Below are 14,902 nucleotides of genomic sequence, written 5' to 3'. Positions count from 1 at the left end.
TGGACACACCGCCTCATACCAAAGATCGACGTTTGGCTGAGCCGAAACCATGGTGAAGTCAACTATTACCTAACGCAGATGTTGTCAGGACATGGGTGCTTTCGAGAGTATCTGCACCGCTTTAAGCACGACGATTCTCCGGAGTGCCCGTCTTGTCCAGGGGTTATTGAGGACGCAAGGCACGTTTTCTTTGTGTGTCCACGTTTCGATCCTCAGCGTGAGGAGTTAGAGAGGATCCTGAACTGGAGAATCCAACCAGAGACAATAGTAGATGCAATGTTGTCGAATCAAACTGCTTGGAACGCTACAAGCACTTTTGCCACAGAAGTGCTTACAGAGCTGCGTTCCATTGAAAGAAAAAGAGCAAATGACAGAAACTAGAAGGAAGGAAAAATAACACCTTAGCCACCAGAAGGAATAGCGGTAGCTGGATCCTCCCCTCACGAAGTAATGCCTGACGGCGGTTTCCATGAGGGATTAGAGGAAAGAAGAAAAGGGGTTTAGGGTTTAGTGGGTAGGGGCGTTAGGGTCGAGTTTTAGTATGACACTGCGTCGAGTCGCCACATATCCAGGCCAAATAACTATGCCTGGAATCCGTAAAGGGATTCCCCCCCCTGAGAGAGAAAAAAATAAAAAAAACACACACACACACACACACACACTTGTCAGGACATGGATGTTTTCGGACGTATCTTCACCGCTTCAAGCATGATGATTCACCGGAGTGCCCGTCCTGCCCAGGAATCAATGAAGACGCGGAGCACGTCTTCTTTGTATGTCCTCGTTTCGATCCAAAGCGTGAAAAACTGGAGAGGATCCTGAACCAGAGAATGCAACCAGATTCACTAGTAGAAGCAATGTTGTCATCAGAAGCTGCCTGGAACGCTACCAACACGTTTGCAACAGAAGTCCTTAAAGACTTGCGTTCCACCGAAAGAAAAAGAGCAAATAGCAGAAGATAGAAAGAAGGTAGTTAACACCTTAGCCACCAGAAGGAACAGCAGTAACTCGATCCTCCCTTCACGAAGTAATGCCTGACGGCGGTTTCCATGAGGGATTAGAGGAAAGAAGGAAAAAGGGTTTAGGGTTTAGTGGGTAGGGGCGTTAGTGTCGAGTTTTAGTATGACGCTGCGTCGAGTCGCCACATATCCAGGCCAAATAGCTACGCCTAGAATCCGTAAAAAGGATTCCCCCCCCTAAGGGAAAAAAAAAAAAAACACACACACACACACACACACACACATACAGACACCGTGACAACCTCGCGAGGATAGTCAGGGAAGCTTCCTGTGACCTTCAAACGTCGAGATCTGAAAACTCGGTTTTTGCAAAACGAGGTGAAAACAATAACTTCCCGATTTTTGAAAATCTTCGATTTTCGTAGCGGGAAATTAAAAGTTTTTTTTATTGTGACTGGTGGGACAGGCATTTGTGACTGGTGTGACAAAATTTCTACATCAAGTTGGTTATTAAAAAGACTATTATATTATTTCAACCTTAGAAACATTATTGTTTATATATTTAACTATAAATTATTTAGGATAATTAAAAAAAAACTAATTAAAAAACACAAATAAATGATTTAGCTTGCTGACAACACGATCTTGATAAACTTAAGTGTAAATTAATAACGAATATAAAAAAATTTGTTCTTAAAACTATAATAATAAATATGTTAGTTAATAAGAAACATAAAATTAATTTGTTGTTAAAACTATTAAAACAACATTTGACCCGAATACAAGTTAGTTCGGCTAAAAAGTTACTAAGAGAGAAAAATCGATTTTCTTATTGATTTAAAAAAAATTTTCTTTACAACGTAAAATATTAACTTTTAATAATAAATTAGGACTAAATTAGAATTAGAGAAATTTTTAAATTTACGTCATTTTTCCATTTGACATGAAATGTCCCCACTAAAAAACTGCCGTCGATTAATTTTAGCATCGGAGGGTGAATCCATACCATTTGTCTCCAACAATAAAATTCAACAGACCCAGCAAAACCTTTATTTGTTCACTTTCTTTGGTCTCAATACTGAAAAAAAGACTACGCCTTTTATATATTTCACTTTAACAAAAAATAAAGAAGAAATGTTTCTTCATATATTATTTAGCCTTGTAACCACCGTTACACCTCCCCATCCCGGCAACTCTATCCCGGCTTCTACGATTCCGGTCTGTATCCACAACTTGAGTTCTCTTGAGACAACGAATATTAATCCGCAGATACTGAAGAGTCCTTATCCTTAGACCGGGATGGGAAAATGGTTCTAGGGAGTAAACAAAGAAATTCTTTGTACGAACGCGAGTGCTTTGATTTCTTTCGAGGGGACAAAGCACGTTTGGAATTGAAGGTTTTTGTTTTTTTTTTTTTTTTTTTTTTTTAAGTAATCGCTATCATAATTGCAATGTATGTGGGGGAGATTAAATAATGGTGAAATTGTAGGAAATTTTGGGGGTTTATATTTGTAATTCTTGTGTAAACATGATTGTCGAATTTACATTTTTTTTTTAATTCAAGTTTTGAATAATTAGAAATTTCAATTTTAATTTTGGAAAATAATATGTTAAATTTACATGAAAAAAATTTTAAAATTTGTAAAATGTTTAATTTACATCCAAAAATGTAAATTTTACATTTAAAAAATGTAAATTTTACATTAAAAAATGTAAATTTTACACTATAAAAATGTAAATTTTGCGAGTGGAATAACTAATGAATTTACATTACAAATAATCTAAATTTTAGCAAGTAGAATAGATGTTAAATTTACATGGAAATATTTTAAATTAAAAAATTTATTACATGTTTAATTTACATCGAAAAATGTAAATTTTAAACTTAAAAAATGTAAATTTTACATTAAAAAATGTAAATTTAGCGAGTGGAATAACTAATGAATTTGCATAAAAAAAATGTTAAATTTACATTACAAATAATCTAAATTTTAGCAAGTAGAATAGATCGTAAATTTACATGGAAATATTGTATTTATGACATATTTAATTTACATCGAAATATGTAAACTTTGTAATGAAAAACATGTAAATTCAACGGGTGGAATAACTGGTGAATTTACATAGAAAAAATTTTTAATTTACACGGTAAAAAATTTTGCGTCATTGCGTCAAAAAATTTTGTGTTAAAAATTTTTATGTTGAATATTTTACACTTTTTTGTGGTAATTTAACATTTTTCTGTGTTAATTTAACACAATTAATGTTAAATTTACACATAAAAGTGTTAAATATTTAACACAAAATTTTTTGACGCAATGACGCAAAATTTTTTACTGTGTGCATTGTAAAAATGTTAAATTTATATTTCAAAAAATTTTAATTTTGGTAAGTGGAATAGATGTTAAATTTACATGGAAAAATTGTGATTTAAAAAATTTATGACATGTTTTACATGGAAAAATGTAAATTTTACATTAAAAAAATGTAAATTTAGCGAGTGGAATAAAAAATGAATTTACATGGTAACAATGTTAAATTTACATTACAAATAATCTAAATTTCAGCAAGGAGAATAGATGTTAAATTTACATGGAAACATTGTAAATTAAAAAGTTTATGACATATTTAATTTACATCGAAATATGTAAATTTTGTATTGAAAAACATGTCAATTTAACGGGGGGAATAACTGGTGAATTTACATAGAAAAAATGTTAAATTTACATTGGACAGAATATTAAATTTACATCTCAAAAATTTTTTTAATTTACATCGGAAAAAAGTGTTGAATTTACATTGCAAAAAATCTAAATTGTGGCAAGTGGAATAAATTTTAAATATACATGGAAAATTGTAAATTTTACAATGAATAATGTAAATTTTACAATGAAAAATGTAAATTTTACATTGAAAAAAAATCTGGAAAGTGGTTGACCCTAAAGGCCATCCCTGCACAGGAAGAAAAATGTCTTGATTGGAGAACAAAATTCTTGGCTCAAAAAAATTTTCCGGTGTCTGAAGGAAGACCAAAGTTCGGTTGGCCGAAGTGGAAATTTTTCTTGAAATTCTATTCTTGGTAAAAGTAACTTTTTCTTAATTAAAATTATCATAAATACTTGATACAATAAATTTTCATATTCGATCAAGATTTTTAGATACTTTAGGGAAGCAGCGCCACTTACTTCAGCTGAGAAAAAAATTTTCTCACCTTGAGAAAATTTTTCTCTTCAATATTTAATACCCATTTTATATTATTTTAGCGTGCAATTATACATATTGAATGAAAAAAAATGATGAAATATTATTTGATCTTCCCATTTGACATGTTAATCAATAAAAATATTAATTCAAATTTACTTCTATCTTTATATTTAATTTTTTGGAGCAAGAGGCTAAATTTTCTCGAAACAAGATTTTCTTGACTTAAATAAATTTTCTTGGATCAAGATACGTATTTTTTAAAGAGAATTAATTTTGTTGGAATAAGTGAAATTTCTTGTCAAAAAAAAATTTTTTTTCCGCTCAAGAAAGTAATTAAGAAGAAAAAAATTTTCTTGGCTCAAGTGAACCTTTTTTTTCTGTGCAAATTTCAAACAATTATTCAAATTTTGTTATTTTATTCGCAATATTTTTCCGAAGAATTTGTGCAAAAACATACTTGCGCTCCAGACAATTTTCGCAATTGTAAAAACGTTAACTGTAGACTTTACTCTGATATCAATTAAAAATAAAAATAATACTATCTTAATTAAACATTCAACAATGTGAAATTAAATAACAAGAACATTGACTGAATACAAAAAAAATTGACCAACCTTACTGCAATAAATTTTATGTTTTTCCAATTATATGGACGAGTATAAAAGAGCTGACCAGAATATCAAGACATTACTCTTCTACTCTACGTACCGACGTCAAGTATTACATTATTTTTTACAAAGGTAACTTAGTATTTTCATTAGTTTTAAATAAAATTATATAAGTATAAATTTATAATCCACAGATTCGGTAGAATCTGGCGCCTAGTTCCGTTCAAATCTGCTGTAAACGGAGCGCCAGACTACCGACTGTGTTTACTGTAAGCAGAACGGTTATTTTGAGGTTGCAAAATTTTATTTAATTCAACGGTACTTTTTTTTCCTAAATTGTATATTATAACAGTAATTCATACTTTATTTGACTGTTATTAATTAATTATATTCACTTATAACAATTAATCTACTTGAAATTATTAAATTTAATCAGCACAAACTATAGCAACGCAAAAATTTCGATCCTGACTTTTTTTTCGATGGCCAAAGTGATCTGCCACAAACTAAATAATTCGAGAATGCATAGTAATCCTTCATTAGATGGGAAACTACAGTTAAAAAAAGATATTTCACAGCTTGCATCTACACCCGCCAGGGTGCGCTGGAATTATTTTTACATAAACTGTAGTTTCAAGGGGATAATTTGCTATAAAAAATGCAACCAACGCCAGATTTAAGTTGGTACCAATTGTAAATTTTTATTATAATTACAAAAAATACTAAAATCCGAACAAAAACAGTTTCACTGTAAAAAAATCGCGCCAAGTCCACGTTCATAAGACTATTAAGAAAAAAAAATTTGTTTTTTTCTTTACAAAAATATATAAAATAAAAAAATAAAAAAATTAGGAAAACGGTTGACCCTGAAGGCCATCCCTGCAACTTCCCGCTTATTCCATACTTAGGCGCTTAAAATTGCACCAATGACGTTTTTGAGCTCTTCGAGCTCAAAAATACAATTTATGGGTTGTTTTGAGCTCTCCAAGCTCAAAGAGATTGCTTTCCTATGCTTTTGAGCTCTTCAAGGTCAAAAGTCTGATAAGGATTTGATGACACTATTTTTTGAATTTTTAAACCGCAATAACTTTTGAATTAATAAACTGATTTTCACGCGGTTGGCAGCATTCGACGCAGTTTTTCAAGTCTCACAAAGAATCTCAAATTTTGAATTGATCGCGCGAGGAATTTCAGAGTTATTCCGAAAAAACACTTTTTTCGGTTTTCTTTCGTTCCCGATATCTCTCGAACGAATCAACCGATTTTGACCGGACTGGTGGCGATCGACGTGGTTTTTTGAGGTTAAGAGCTGATTAGTTTGGAATTGAATCATCAAGCCGTTTAAAAGTTATTCCAAAAAAAACACATTTGAAAAAATTTTTTTTTCAGTTTTTTGAAGATTTCTCAAAATCTATTGATCTGAATTGGTTCGAATAGTTTTTAAAATCTAAGTTTGGTCAAGCCTTTTCGAATGGCACCAACCGCGATGAAATCGGTCAAGCCGTTCAAAAGTTATAAGCGGTTCACATACTTTCACACACACACACACACACACACACACATACGAGTAGCTAGTGCCTTCCGCACTATATCAGAAGAAGCAGTGTGCGTCATTGCTGGAACCCTACCTCTTAGAGTTCTAGCAGAGGAAAGACGGGCCCTTTACCAACGAAAAAGGTCAACTGCACTGAGCCCTGAAGAACTTAGAATTGAAGAACGGCAGAAGAGCATAGGCCGATGGCAACTACAATGGGATGCTGCAGAGAAGGGTAGGTGGACGCACCGTCTCATACCTCGGATCGACATTTGGCTTAACCGGAATCACGGTGAGGTCAATTACTATCTTACGCAGATGTTGTCGGGACATGGGTGTTTTCGAGAGTATCTACACCGCTTTAAGCACGATGACTCTTCGGAGTGCCCGTCCTGCCCAGGAGCTGCTGAAGACGCGGAGCACGTCTTCTTTGTATGTCCTCGTTTCGATCCACAGCGTGAAGAACTGGAGAGGATCCTGAACCAGAGAATGCAACCAGATTCACTAGTAGAAGCAATGTTGTCATCAGAAGCTGCCTGGAACGCTACCAACACGTTTGCAACAGAAGTCCTTAAAGACTTGCGTTCCACCGAAAGAAAAAGAGCAAATAGCAAAAGATAGAAGGAAGGTAGTTAACACCTTAGCCACCAGAAGGAAGAGCAGTAACTAGATCCTCCCTTCACGAAGTAATGCCTGACGGCGGTTTCCATGAGGGATTAGAGGAAAGAAGGAAAAGGGGTTTAGGGTTTAGTGGGTAGGGGCGTTAGTGTCGAGTTTTAGTATGACGCTGCGTCGAGTCGCCACATATCCAGGCCAAACAGCTATGCCTAGAATCCGTAAAAAGGATTCCCCCCCCCCAAAAAAAAAAAAAAAAAAAAAAACACACACACACACACACACACACACACACACATACAGACACCGTGACAACCTCGCGGGGATAGTCAGGGAAGCTTCCTGTGACCTTCAAACGTCGAGATCTGATGAAAACTCGATTTTTGCAAAACGGGGTGAAAACAATAACTTCCCGATTTTTGAAAATCTTCGATTTTCGTAGCGGGAAGTTAAAAATCCAAGTAACCGATATGATTGTTTATGATTTTCGGAAGTTAAAAAAAATTTTGTTATAAATTTAAAAATTAAGAAAAAAATTTTGGAACGTACTTGGTGTGCGTCATTGTGTATTTCAATTTTTTTAAAGTCCTAGTAAATAGATTTTACGAATTTCATTAAAAGTAAAATATTTTGCAACCGAGCACACTAAATACGTTCCAAATTTTTTTTTTAATTTTTAAATTTGTAACAAAATTTTTTTTAATTTCCGAAAATCATAAACAATCATATCGGTTACTTGGATTTTTTTATTTTTTTATTTTATATATTTTTGTAAAGAAAAAAACAAATTTTTTTTTTCTTAATAGTCTTATGAACGTGGACTTGGCGCGATTTTTTTACAGTGAAACTGTTTTTGTTCGGATTTACTTTCGTGATCATTTAATTTTTTTTTTTAACTTTTTTTAGCCGAATAAAAAATTTTCACCATGAAATTTCTGTGCTTGGTTGTTGTGGCTGTCACCTACTATTTAGCTGCCGCCTTCTTTACTGGTAAGGCAATAAAATTTGACTCACATTTTTAAAGTGATATTCTGACTAGCTTTCGTCCTTAAAAAAAAAGAATTGCACGACTCATGATGCGAAGCGTCAGAGAGTGCTTTACGATCGAAAAATTTTTTTCGCCTCATTTTAGCAACTATTTTTAGTATTATAGCCTTGTTAGTTCACGAAATCAAGATATTTTGCATACTATTGTCGAGATAATTTAATGGAGATTAATTTTATACTTTCTAAAAATTGATTAACTGTAATAGAAACGGAAAAAAACATCAAAATAGATCAAAAAATTTTCCTGTCCGTCATGTATGAAACCCCGGAAGCAATGTAACTTGTGAAAAAATCAATTATTTGAGTTAAATTTTTTTTTTTTAAATTCTAATCGACGATTGTAGGTCACTGAATTCGAATGGTTAATTAATCCAGTGTCGTTTAATTACAATTAATAAAAAACGAAAACTACAAGACTGAATATCTATATATATCCATGTAAAATTAACATGGATGGTGATATCCGAAAAAAAAAACAGTTTCACTGTAAAAAAATCGCGCCAAGTCCACGTTCATAAGACTATTAAGAAAAAAAAATTTTATTTCTTTACAAAAAGATATAAAATAAAAAATTAATAAATCCAAGTAACCGATATGGTTGTATATGATTTTCGGAAATTAAAAAAAATTTTTTGTAAATTTAAAAATTAAAAGAAACAATTTTGGAACGTATTTATTTATTTATTTATTTATTTAATAATGCCAAGGCTGATGCCAAATGGCAAGGTATACAAAATATTTTTGCAATAGTGGATACAATTTTATAAAAATTTGAATATAATGAATATAATAATAAAAATGCTTATGATAAACTATCATATGATTTAAATTTAATTTTTTATATGCTTTATATGATTTAACTAGGGTAGATGGGTTTATATAATATCTGTAGTTATACAGTCAAAGATAATAACAATATGAATTATAATAACATCGAGAGTGACAATAGATAACTTAGTTTAAGTCTCTTGCTCCATTAAATAATAAAACAGTTTGGTTTTAAAGACCTCAATACTGGAAGCACCAATAATATCAGGGGGCAATGTTTGCCAGTGGCAAACACTATTTAGTGTGCGTGGTTACGAAAAATTTCAATTTTTATGAAATTCCTAAAATCTATCTACTAGGACTTTTAAAAAAAAATTGAAGTACACAATGACGCACACCAAGTACGTTCCAAAATTGTTTCTTTTAATTTTTAAATTCACAAAAAAATTTTTTTTAATTTCCGAAAATCATATACAACCATATCGGTTACTTGGATTTTTTAATTTTTTATTTTATATCTTTTTGTAAAGAAATAAAATTTTTTTTTCTCAATAGTCTTATGAACGTGGACTTGGCGCGATTTTTTTACAGTGAAACTGTTTTTGTACGGATTTCAGGATTTTTTGTAATTATAATAAAAATTGACAATTTTAATTTAATACATTTCCGGTGGCATACTATCCCCTTTAAGCTATAGTTCATGCAAAAGTTATTCTTGCGCCGCCTGGCGTGTGTAATTGCAAGCTGTCAAATATCTTTTTTTCACTGTAGTTTCCCATCTATTTAGTCTCTGGCCGTCCGCTTTTTACATAAGAAAAAAGTTAAAATCTAAAAATCAGGGTCGCTATAGTTTGTGCTGATTATTTTTAATAATTTTAAATAGAAATTATAAAGATAATTGATAATAATCAAATAATACGCGTAATAAAAAGCATGAACTACTATTATAAAATATCATATAAAAAAAAAATCAAAATAAATTTGAAAAAAAATTTGTAACCTCAAAAAACCGTTCTGCTTACGGTATATACATACTCGGTAGTCTGACTTGAGAACGGAACTTGGCACCAGACTCTATTGAGTCTGTTGATATCTATATCTATAGATATTATATACATTTTATTCCACCAGGGGCGCTTGTGCAGTACCTTCCTACTACAGCTGTTTTTTCGGCAATTAATTTTGAACGACTTAAGTGTTTTTTATTTTTTATATTTCATAATTAAATGAGCATTATGAGTCGTGCACTTTTGGATTTTCCAAACTTTTTTTTAATTATTTTTAACGTTTAATTTTGGTATTTTTGTTTCAGAAATGGATTTCGACTCTCCGATGCAGACTGTAATTTAAGCTACTCTTTCTCATTTTATTTTTTTACACGCCTCATAGCGCGAAGCACGTGAGGTTGTGCTTTATACTCGACTCGTCAAGGTCAAGCAATTTTGTGATCTTTAAATGCCTCTATCACAACCATGTTACACTTATACAATAATATAAGTAGATGGACACCGAGAAAACACTTAAATTAAACCATCTTTTACTTTCTAAAATCATTTCATGTTGCTATTTTGAAAAAAAAAACGTTTTGAAAAAAATTTTACGTGGACGTCCAGATGTCACTCCATTTTGGATGTACCAACGATTACTCCCGAACAAATTGATATTTCAAGGCCGGACCTTTTTTATTAGCTTAAGAATGCGATTAACTGGATCCGTATTTCATATCAGTAGCCTAGTTTACGTATTTTTTTTTTTAAATTGAATTTTTATTAAAATTCACTACGATACAGCCGTACAAAGACAAACGAACTTTTCTTATTTGTCACGTGAAAACTATGGCGCCACTTGATCAAGCTAGATTTTTTAAGACTGCATGCGCATATGACAAGAAAAAAGGGCGCCGATATTTAAAAAAAAAAAAAAAAAATACTCTGTAAGAAATTACTTAATTATAATTTTTAACTTCCCGCTAAGAAAATCTCAGATTTTCAAAAATCGGGAAGTAAATGGTTTTACCCCGTTTTACAAAAATCGAGTTTTCATCAGATCTCGACGTTTGAGAGTCACAGGAAGCTTCCCTGACTATTCCCGTGAGGGTGTCACTATGTCTGTGTGTGTGTGTGTGTGTGTTTTTTTTTTTTGTAAAGAGGTACGAAAAAAGATCTTCAAAAGAAACCGGTATCGTTAACTCTGCCAACCATCTTCCGGCAGATATCGATAGTCGGTAGTGTGGAGATTTTTACCCACTAAAAAAAACATTCCTCTTCCCCTCTCCCCTAGATGGTACGGGGAGGACTGGATTGGAACCGCGTTAGCATTACTTCAATCCAGTCGTGCTGCGTCTCACGACGCCTACTCCTGGCTACTGGTCCCTTTCTGCGATTTTGTCTTTCAGGAGGTGCTGTGCATAAACTGCAACAGCTGACCAGTTTTCCTCTTGTTTGATCATATAGGTCACCAGGCTTGAGGGGGAGAGCCTGGTGCCTATGATCTCTTCGGTGCTTCTTCTGTAGTCCTTCCATCGAGCACACTCGAAGAATGTGTGTTCGGCATCGTCGATTTTATCCGGGCAGTATTTGCACGTTGGTGTGCTGTGCAAACCCATCTTGAAAAGATAGGCATTGAACTGCCCATGTCCCGTCAATAGCTGGGTCAGGAAGAAGTCCGTATCCCCGTGCTTCCGAGAGAGCCAGACGTTGATGTTTGGGATCAGGCGCGCCGTCCATCTGCCCGTCTCTCCCGATGTCCATCGGTCCTGCCACTCTTGCTGCGTTTCCGCCTTTATCCTTGTTCTTGCGTCCTTCATGTTATCATCACTGTCTTTAGAGTCATAGAGTTTTGCTCTTTCGAACGCTAATAGGTCGATGGGCGCGGCTCCTGCAATGACCAATACAGCCGCTTCGGAAACTGTGCGGTAGGCGCAGGCAACCCTGAGAGCGCCTCGCCGCTGTACTGCTGCGATCTTTCACCGGTAGGTCTTCTGCATTAATATGTCTGCCCATATCTCCGCTCCATAAAGCAGTACCGAGTGGACTGCTTCTAGAAGAACTCTTCTCTTTTTTGTTCTTGGTCCCATGGTGTTGGTCATAATTCATGCTAGGCTAGACACAGTCTTGCTGGCTTTCTTGCATGCACTGTCGAGGTGTTCACGGAAAGATAGTTTCTCGTCTATCATTACCCCTAGATACTGCAGGGCCCTTGTTGACGTCAGCGTTGTTCCTCCCATGTCCATAGCGAATGGTTTTGGAAACCATTTTTGACGGGTCAAAACGACCATCTCGGTTTTCTGTTTGGCGAGTTTCAGGTGATGCTTATCGAGCCAAGTCTCGACGGTGTCGATGGTTTCCCGAACTAGCAGTTCGGCCTCTTCGACGCTGTCCGCCACTATAGTAGCTGCAACGTCGTCTGCAAAGCCTGTTAGCTCTACTTGCTCTGGCAACGGGATTTCAAGAAGCTCGTCGTAGTCTGCGTTCCATAGATCAGGCCCCATTATTGAGCCTTGCGGCACGCCAGCCGTTATGGCGTATTCTTGTGGGCCTTCAGTAGTTTCCACTATTAGCTTTCTATCGTCAAGGTAGTTGTCGACTAGTGCCAGATTTTCTGGCTCCGCGTCAAACTTGTGCTCCAGAGCGTCTAAAATGTCTCCCCAATTTGCGCTGTTAAATGCGTTTTTGACATCTAGCGTGAGGAGAAGACATACTTTACGAGCTTTGAGGCTACCAGTCCATGCTTCTCTCGCTGTCTTTATGACTTTCTTGATCGCTCCGACTGTCGAACGTCCTTTCCGGAAGCCGTGTTGGTTTGCGGCAAAACCTCCAGCACGGTCTATGTCGTTGCGAAGTCTCCCTTGTATGAGCTTCTCGAGCAGTTTTCCAGCAATGTCCAGCATACAGAGTGGTCTAAACGACGAAGGTGTTATGGGGGTTCCCTTACCTTTGTCTAAGAGAACCAATCTCTGCCGTTTCCAGACCACGGGAAACGTGCCAGTTGCTAAGCATGCGTTGTAGGTGTTCAGGAGTATGTCTGGGTATTCCAGGGCTACAGTTTTGATCACCGATGCCGGGATGCCATCAGGTCCAGGTGCCTTTCCTGTTTTGAGTGACTTGGCCGCGTCTTGTAATTCCTTAGTTGTGAAGGGTGTTACTTCGCTGTTCTTAGTGTAGTGTTTCTTCTCCCGCGGTGGGTGTTTGGAGAAAAGCTCCGTTACAATGCTCTCCATCAAGGCAGGAGATTTCGGCGCCTCTGGTGAAGCCTTTCCAAGTCGTTTGGCGACAATTTGGTAGGCTTTACCCCAGAGGTCATTGTCGAGATCGTTGCAGATCTCTTTCCACAGTTTCGCTTTACTTGCTTTAATGGCTCGGTTTAGCGTCTTTTTGGCCTGCTTGTACTCTTTTGAATACAAGTCCTGGCTTGGGGAGCGTTTCGTAGCTCTCGTTGCTCGGCGACGTAGCTGATGGCATATTTTGCGAAGTTCTGCTATGTCCGCTGACCACCAGTACGCCGGCCTGTGGAAGCTCTGGTTTTTCAGCCGCAGCATAGAGGCGTCACATGCGGCAGTAATTTCTTTCATCGTGTTTAGCACTGCCTTTTCCGTCTTGCTGCAGGTATCCGGTGTCGGGTTGTTCTGGAGGATAGACCAGCTTCGTGCGAGTGAAGCTTGCAATGCCTCTGGATCAAGCCTTTTGGCATTCCACTTCCGCTTAGAAACGTCGCGTTGTGAAACCGGAGCAAGTGCCAATCCAACGCTGAATGTCACAAACTGGTGATCACTGCCACTGTATTCTTCGGATACTGTCCAGTCTTCAATCATGTTGGCAGTCCTTGGAGTCGCCAATGAGATGTCGAGGATGGATTCTTGGTACCCTGGTCTTCTAAAGGTCGTGGTGCTCCCGGTGTTCAGCACTATGAGGTCGAGTCTAGCCACGACGTCAGCGACCTCGTTTCCTCTGGTGTCGGAGAAAGCAGCGCCCCACTCAGCCGATTTAGCATTGAAGTCACCAGCTACGATAACTTCGCCGTCGAACTTAGTGACCGCATCTTCTATATTTGCGAGTTTCTGTCGGAACACACTAATCCCTTCGTTAGGTGAGAGATAGACGCTCATGAAGTAGGTTGTGGGGGTTTGAATCCAGACAAAACCTGCTCCACCTCCGCTGTTGTTGACGGTAACGTTCTTTGTGTTCACAATCCAAATTGCTGCCGTGCCCGTTTCGTCTGCGAACCATGTTTTACCTTCGATGTTTAGATATTGCTCGCAGATAAAGCAGACGTCAATTTTATCTTCGAAAACACGCTGGCGCAGCAGGTTTTGCGCCAAGGCGCACCTATTCAGGTTGCCTTGTAGTATGCGTGTCATTTCTGACCTTTCATGGCTTCTGCAAGTGCTTTGCGGAATGCCTTACACGCTCCAGTGCCAGAAATATGGCATAGACTATCCTGGGCATCTTTGTCCGAAGCACAAAGGAAGCATTTTAACTTCTCCGTGCAGTTTACGGCCTTGTGGTTCTCTCCGCCACATTTGTAGCAGCACCTGCTTCTGTCTGGTCCCGCACACTGACGTGTTTAGTGTCCATAACCAAGACATTTAAAACAACGTGTTACTTTTACTACTGGGCGTATACGACAGTTCACCAAACCGATCCGTATACGGGCCTTGTCAAGGGCCTTAATCGCACTGGGCTCGTCTAGTTCGCAGAAGGCTGCCCGATTACCTCGTGGTGTGGGTTTTGTCAAATTTACCCGTTTGACCTCCAGGTTGTCAGTGAATTCACGTTTGAGTGCTTCACGGACTTCGCTCTCGGTAGAGATTTCATCTAAGTCGAGGATCTCGATCGTTGTTGTTGGTGTTAGCGTCTTGACTGTGCCGATGTTTGCAGTGGCTGCCCTTACTGCATCGGTGAATGCCTTGCTGTCTTCGGTCTTTCGAGCCATTTCAAGGAGAACGCCTCCGTGTTTCGTCTTTTAATAGACCTTATGTCTACGCCCGTCTCGACAGGGCTTACCTTGGCCTTGATTTCCTTCAGGAGATCGGCGTATGTTCGCCCTTCAGCTGGTTGGACTAGGACAGCTTTAGTTCTTGTCTTCTTCCTCCTTGGTTTCTTGGAGCCACCGCTATTTGGCTGGTCTTGGGCTGTAGCAGTTTGAGTCACTGGCTCCTGTTCTTTCTT

The 14,902-nt window shown here is 36.9% G+C and overlaps 1 long non-coding RNA gene across 1 annotated transcript; it reads left to right on the top strand.

Annotated features, from left to right (window-relative positions):
• Positions 1-4,813: 4,813 nt before the first annotated feature.
• Positions 4,814-10,111, top strand: LOC123274065. The gene is made up of 3 exons (XR_006511438.1): positions 4,814-4,903; positions 7,827-7,910; positions 10,048-10,111. It is a non-coding gene; the product is annotated as an uncharacterized LOC123274065 (long non-coding RNA).
• Positions 10,112-14,902: the final 4,791 nt, after the last annotated feature.

Source organism: Cotesia glomerata, unplaced genomic scaffold, assembly GCF_020080835.1.
Source record: "Cotesia glomerata isolate CgM1 unplaced genomic scaffold, MPM_Cglom_v2.3 scaffold_21, whole genome shotgun sequence".
NCBI lineage: Eukaryota > Metazoa > Arthropoda > Insecta > Hymenoptera > Braconidae > Cotesia > Cotesia glomerata.
The sequence above is the reverse complement of the archived record's forward strand: the minus strand, read 5'-3'. Positions and strand labels throughout refer to the sequence as shown.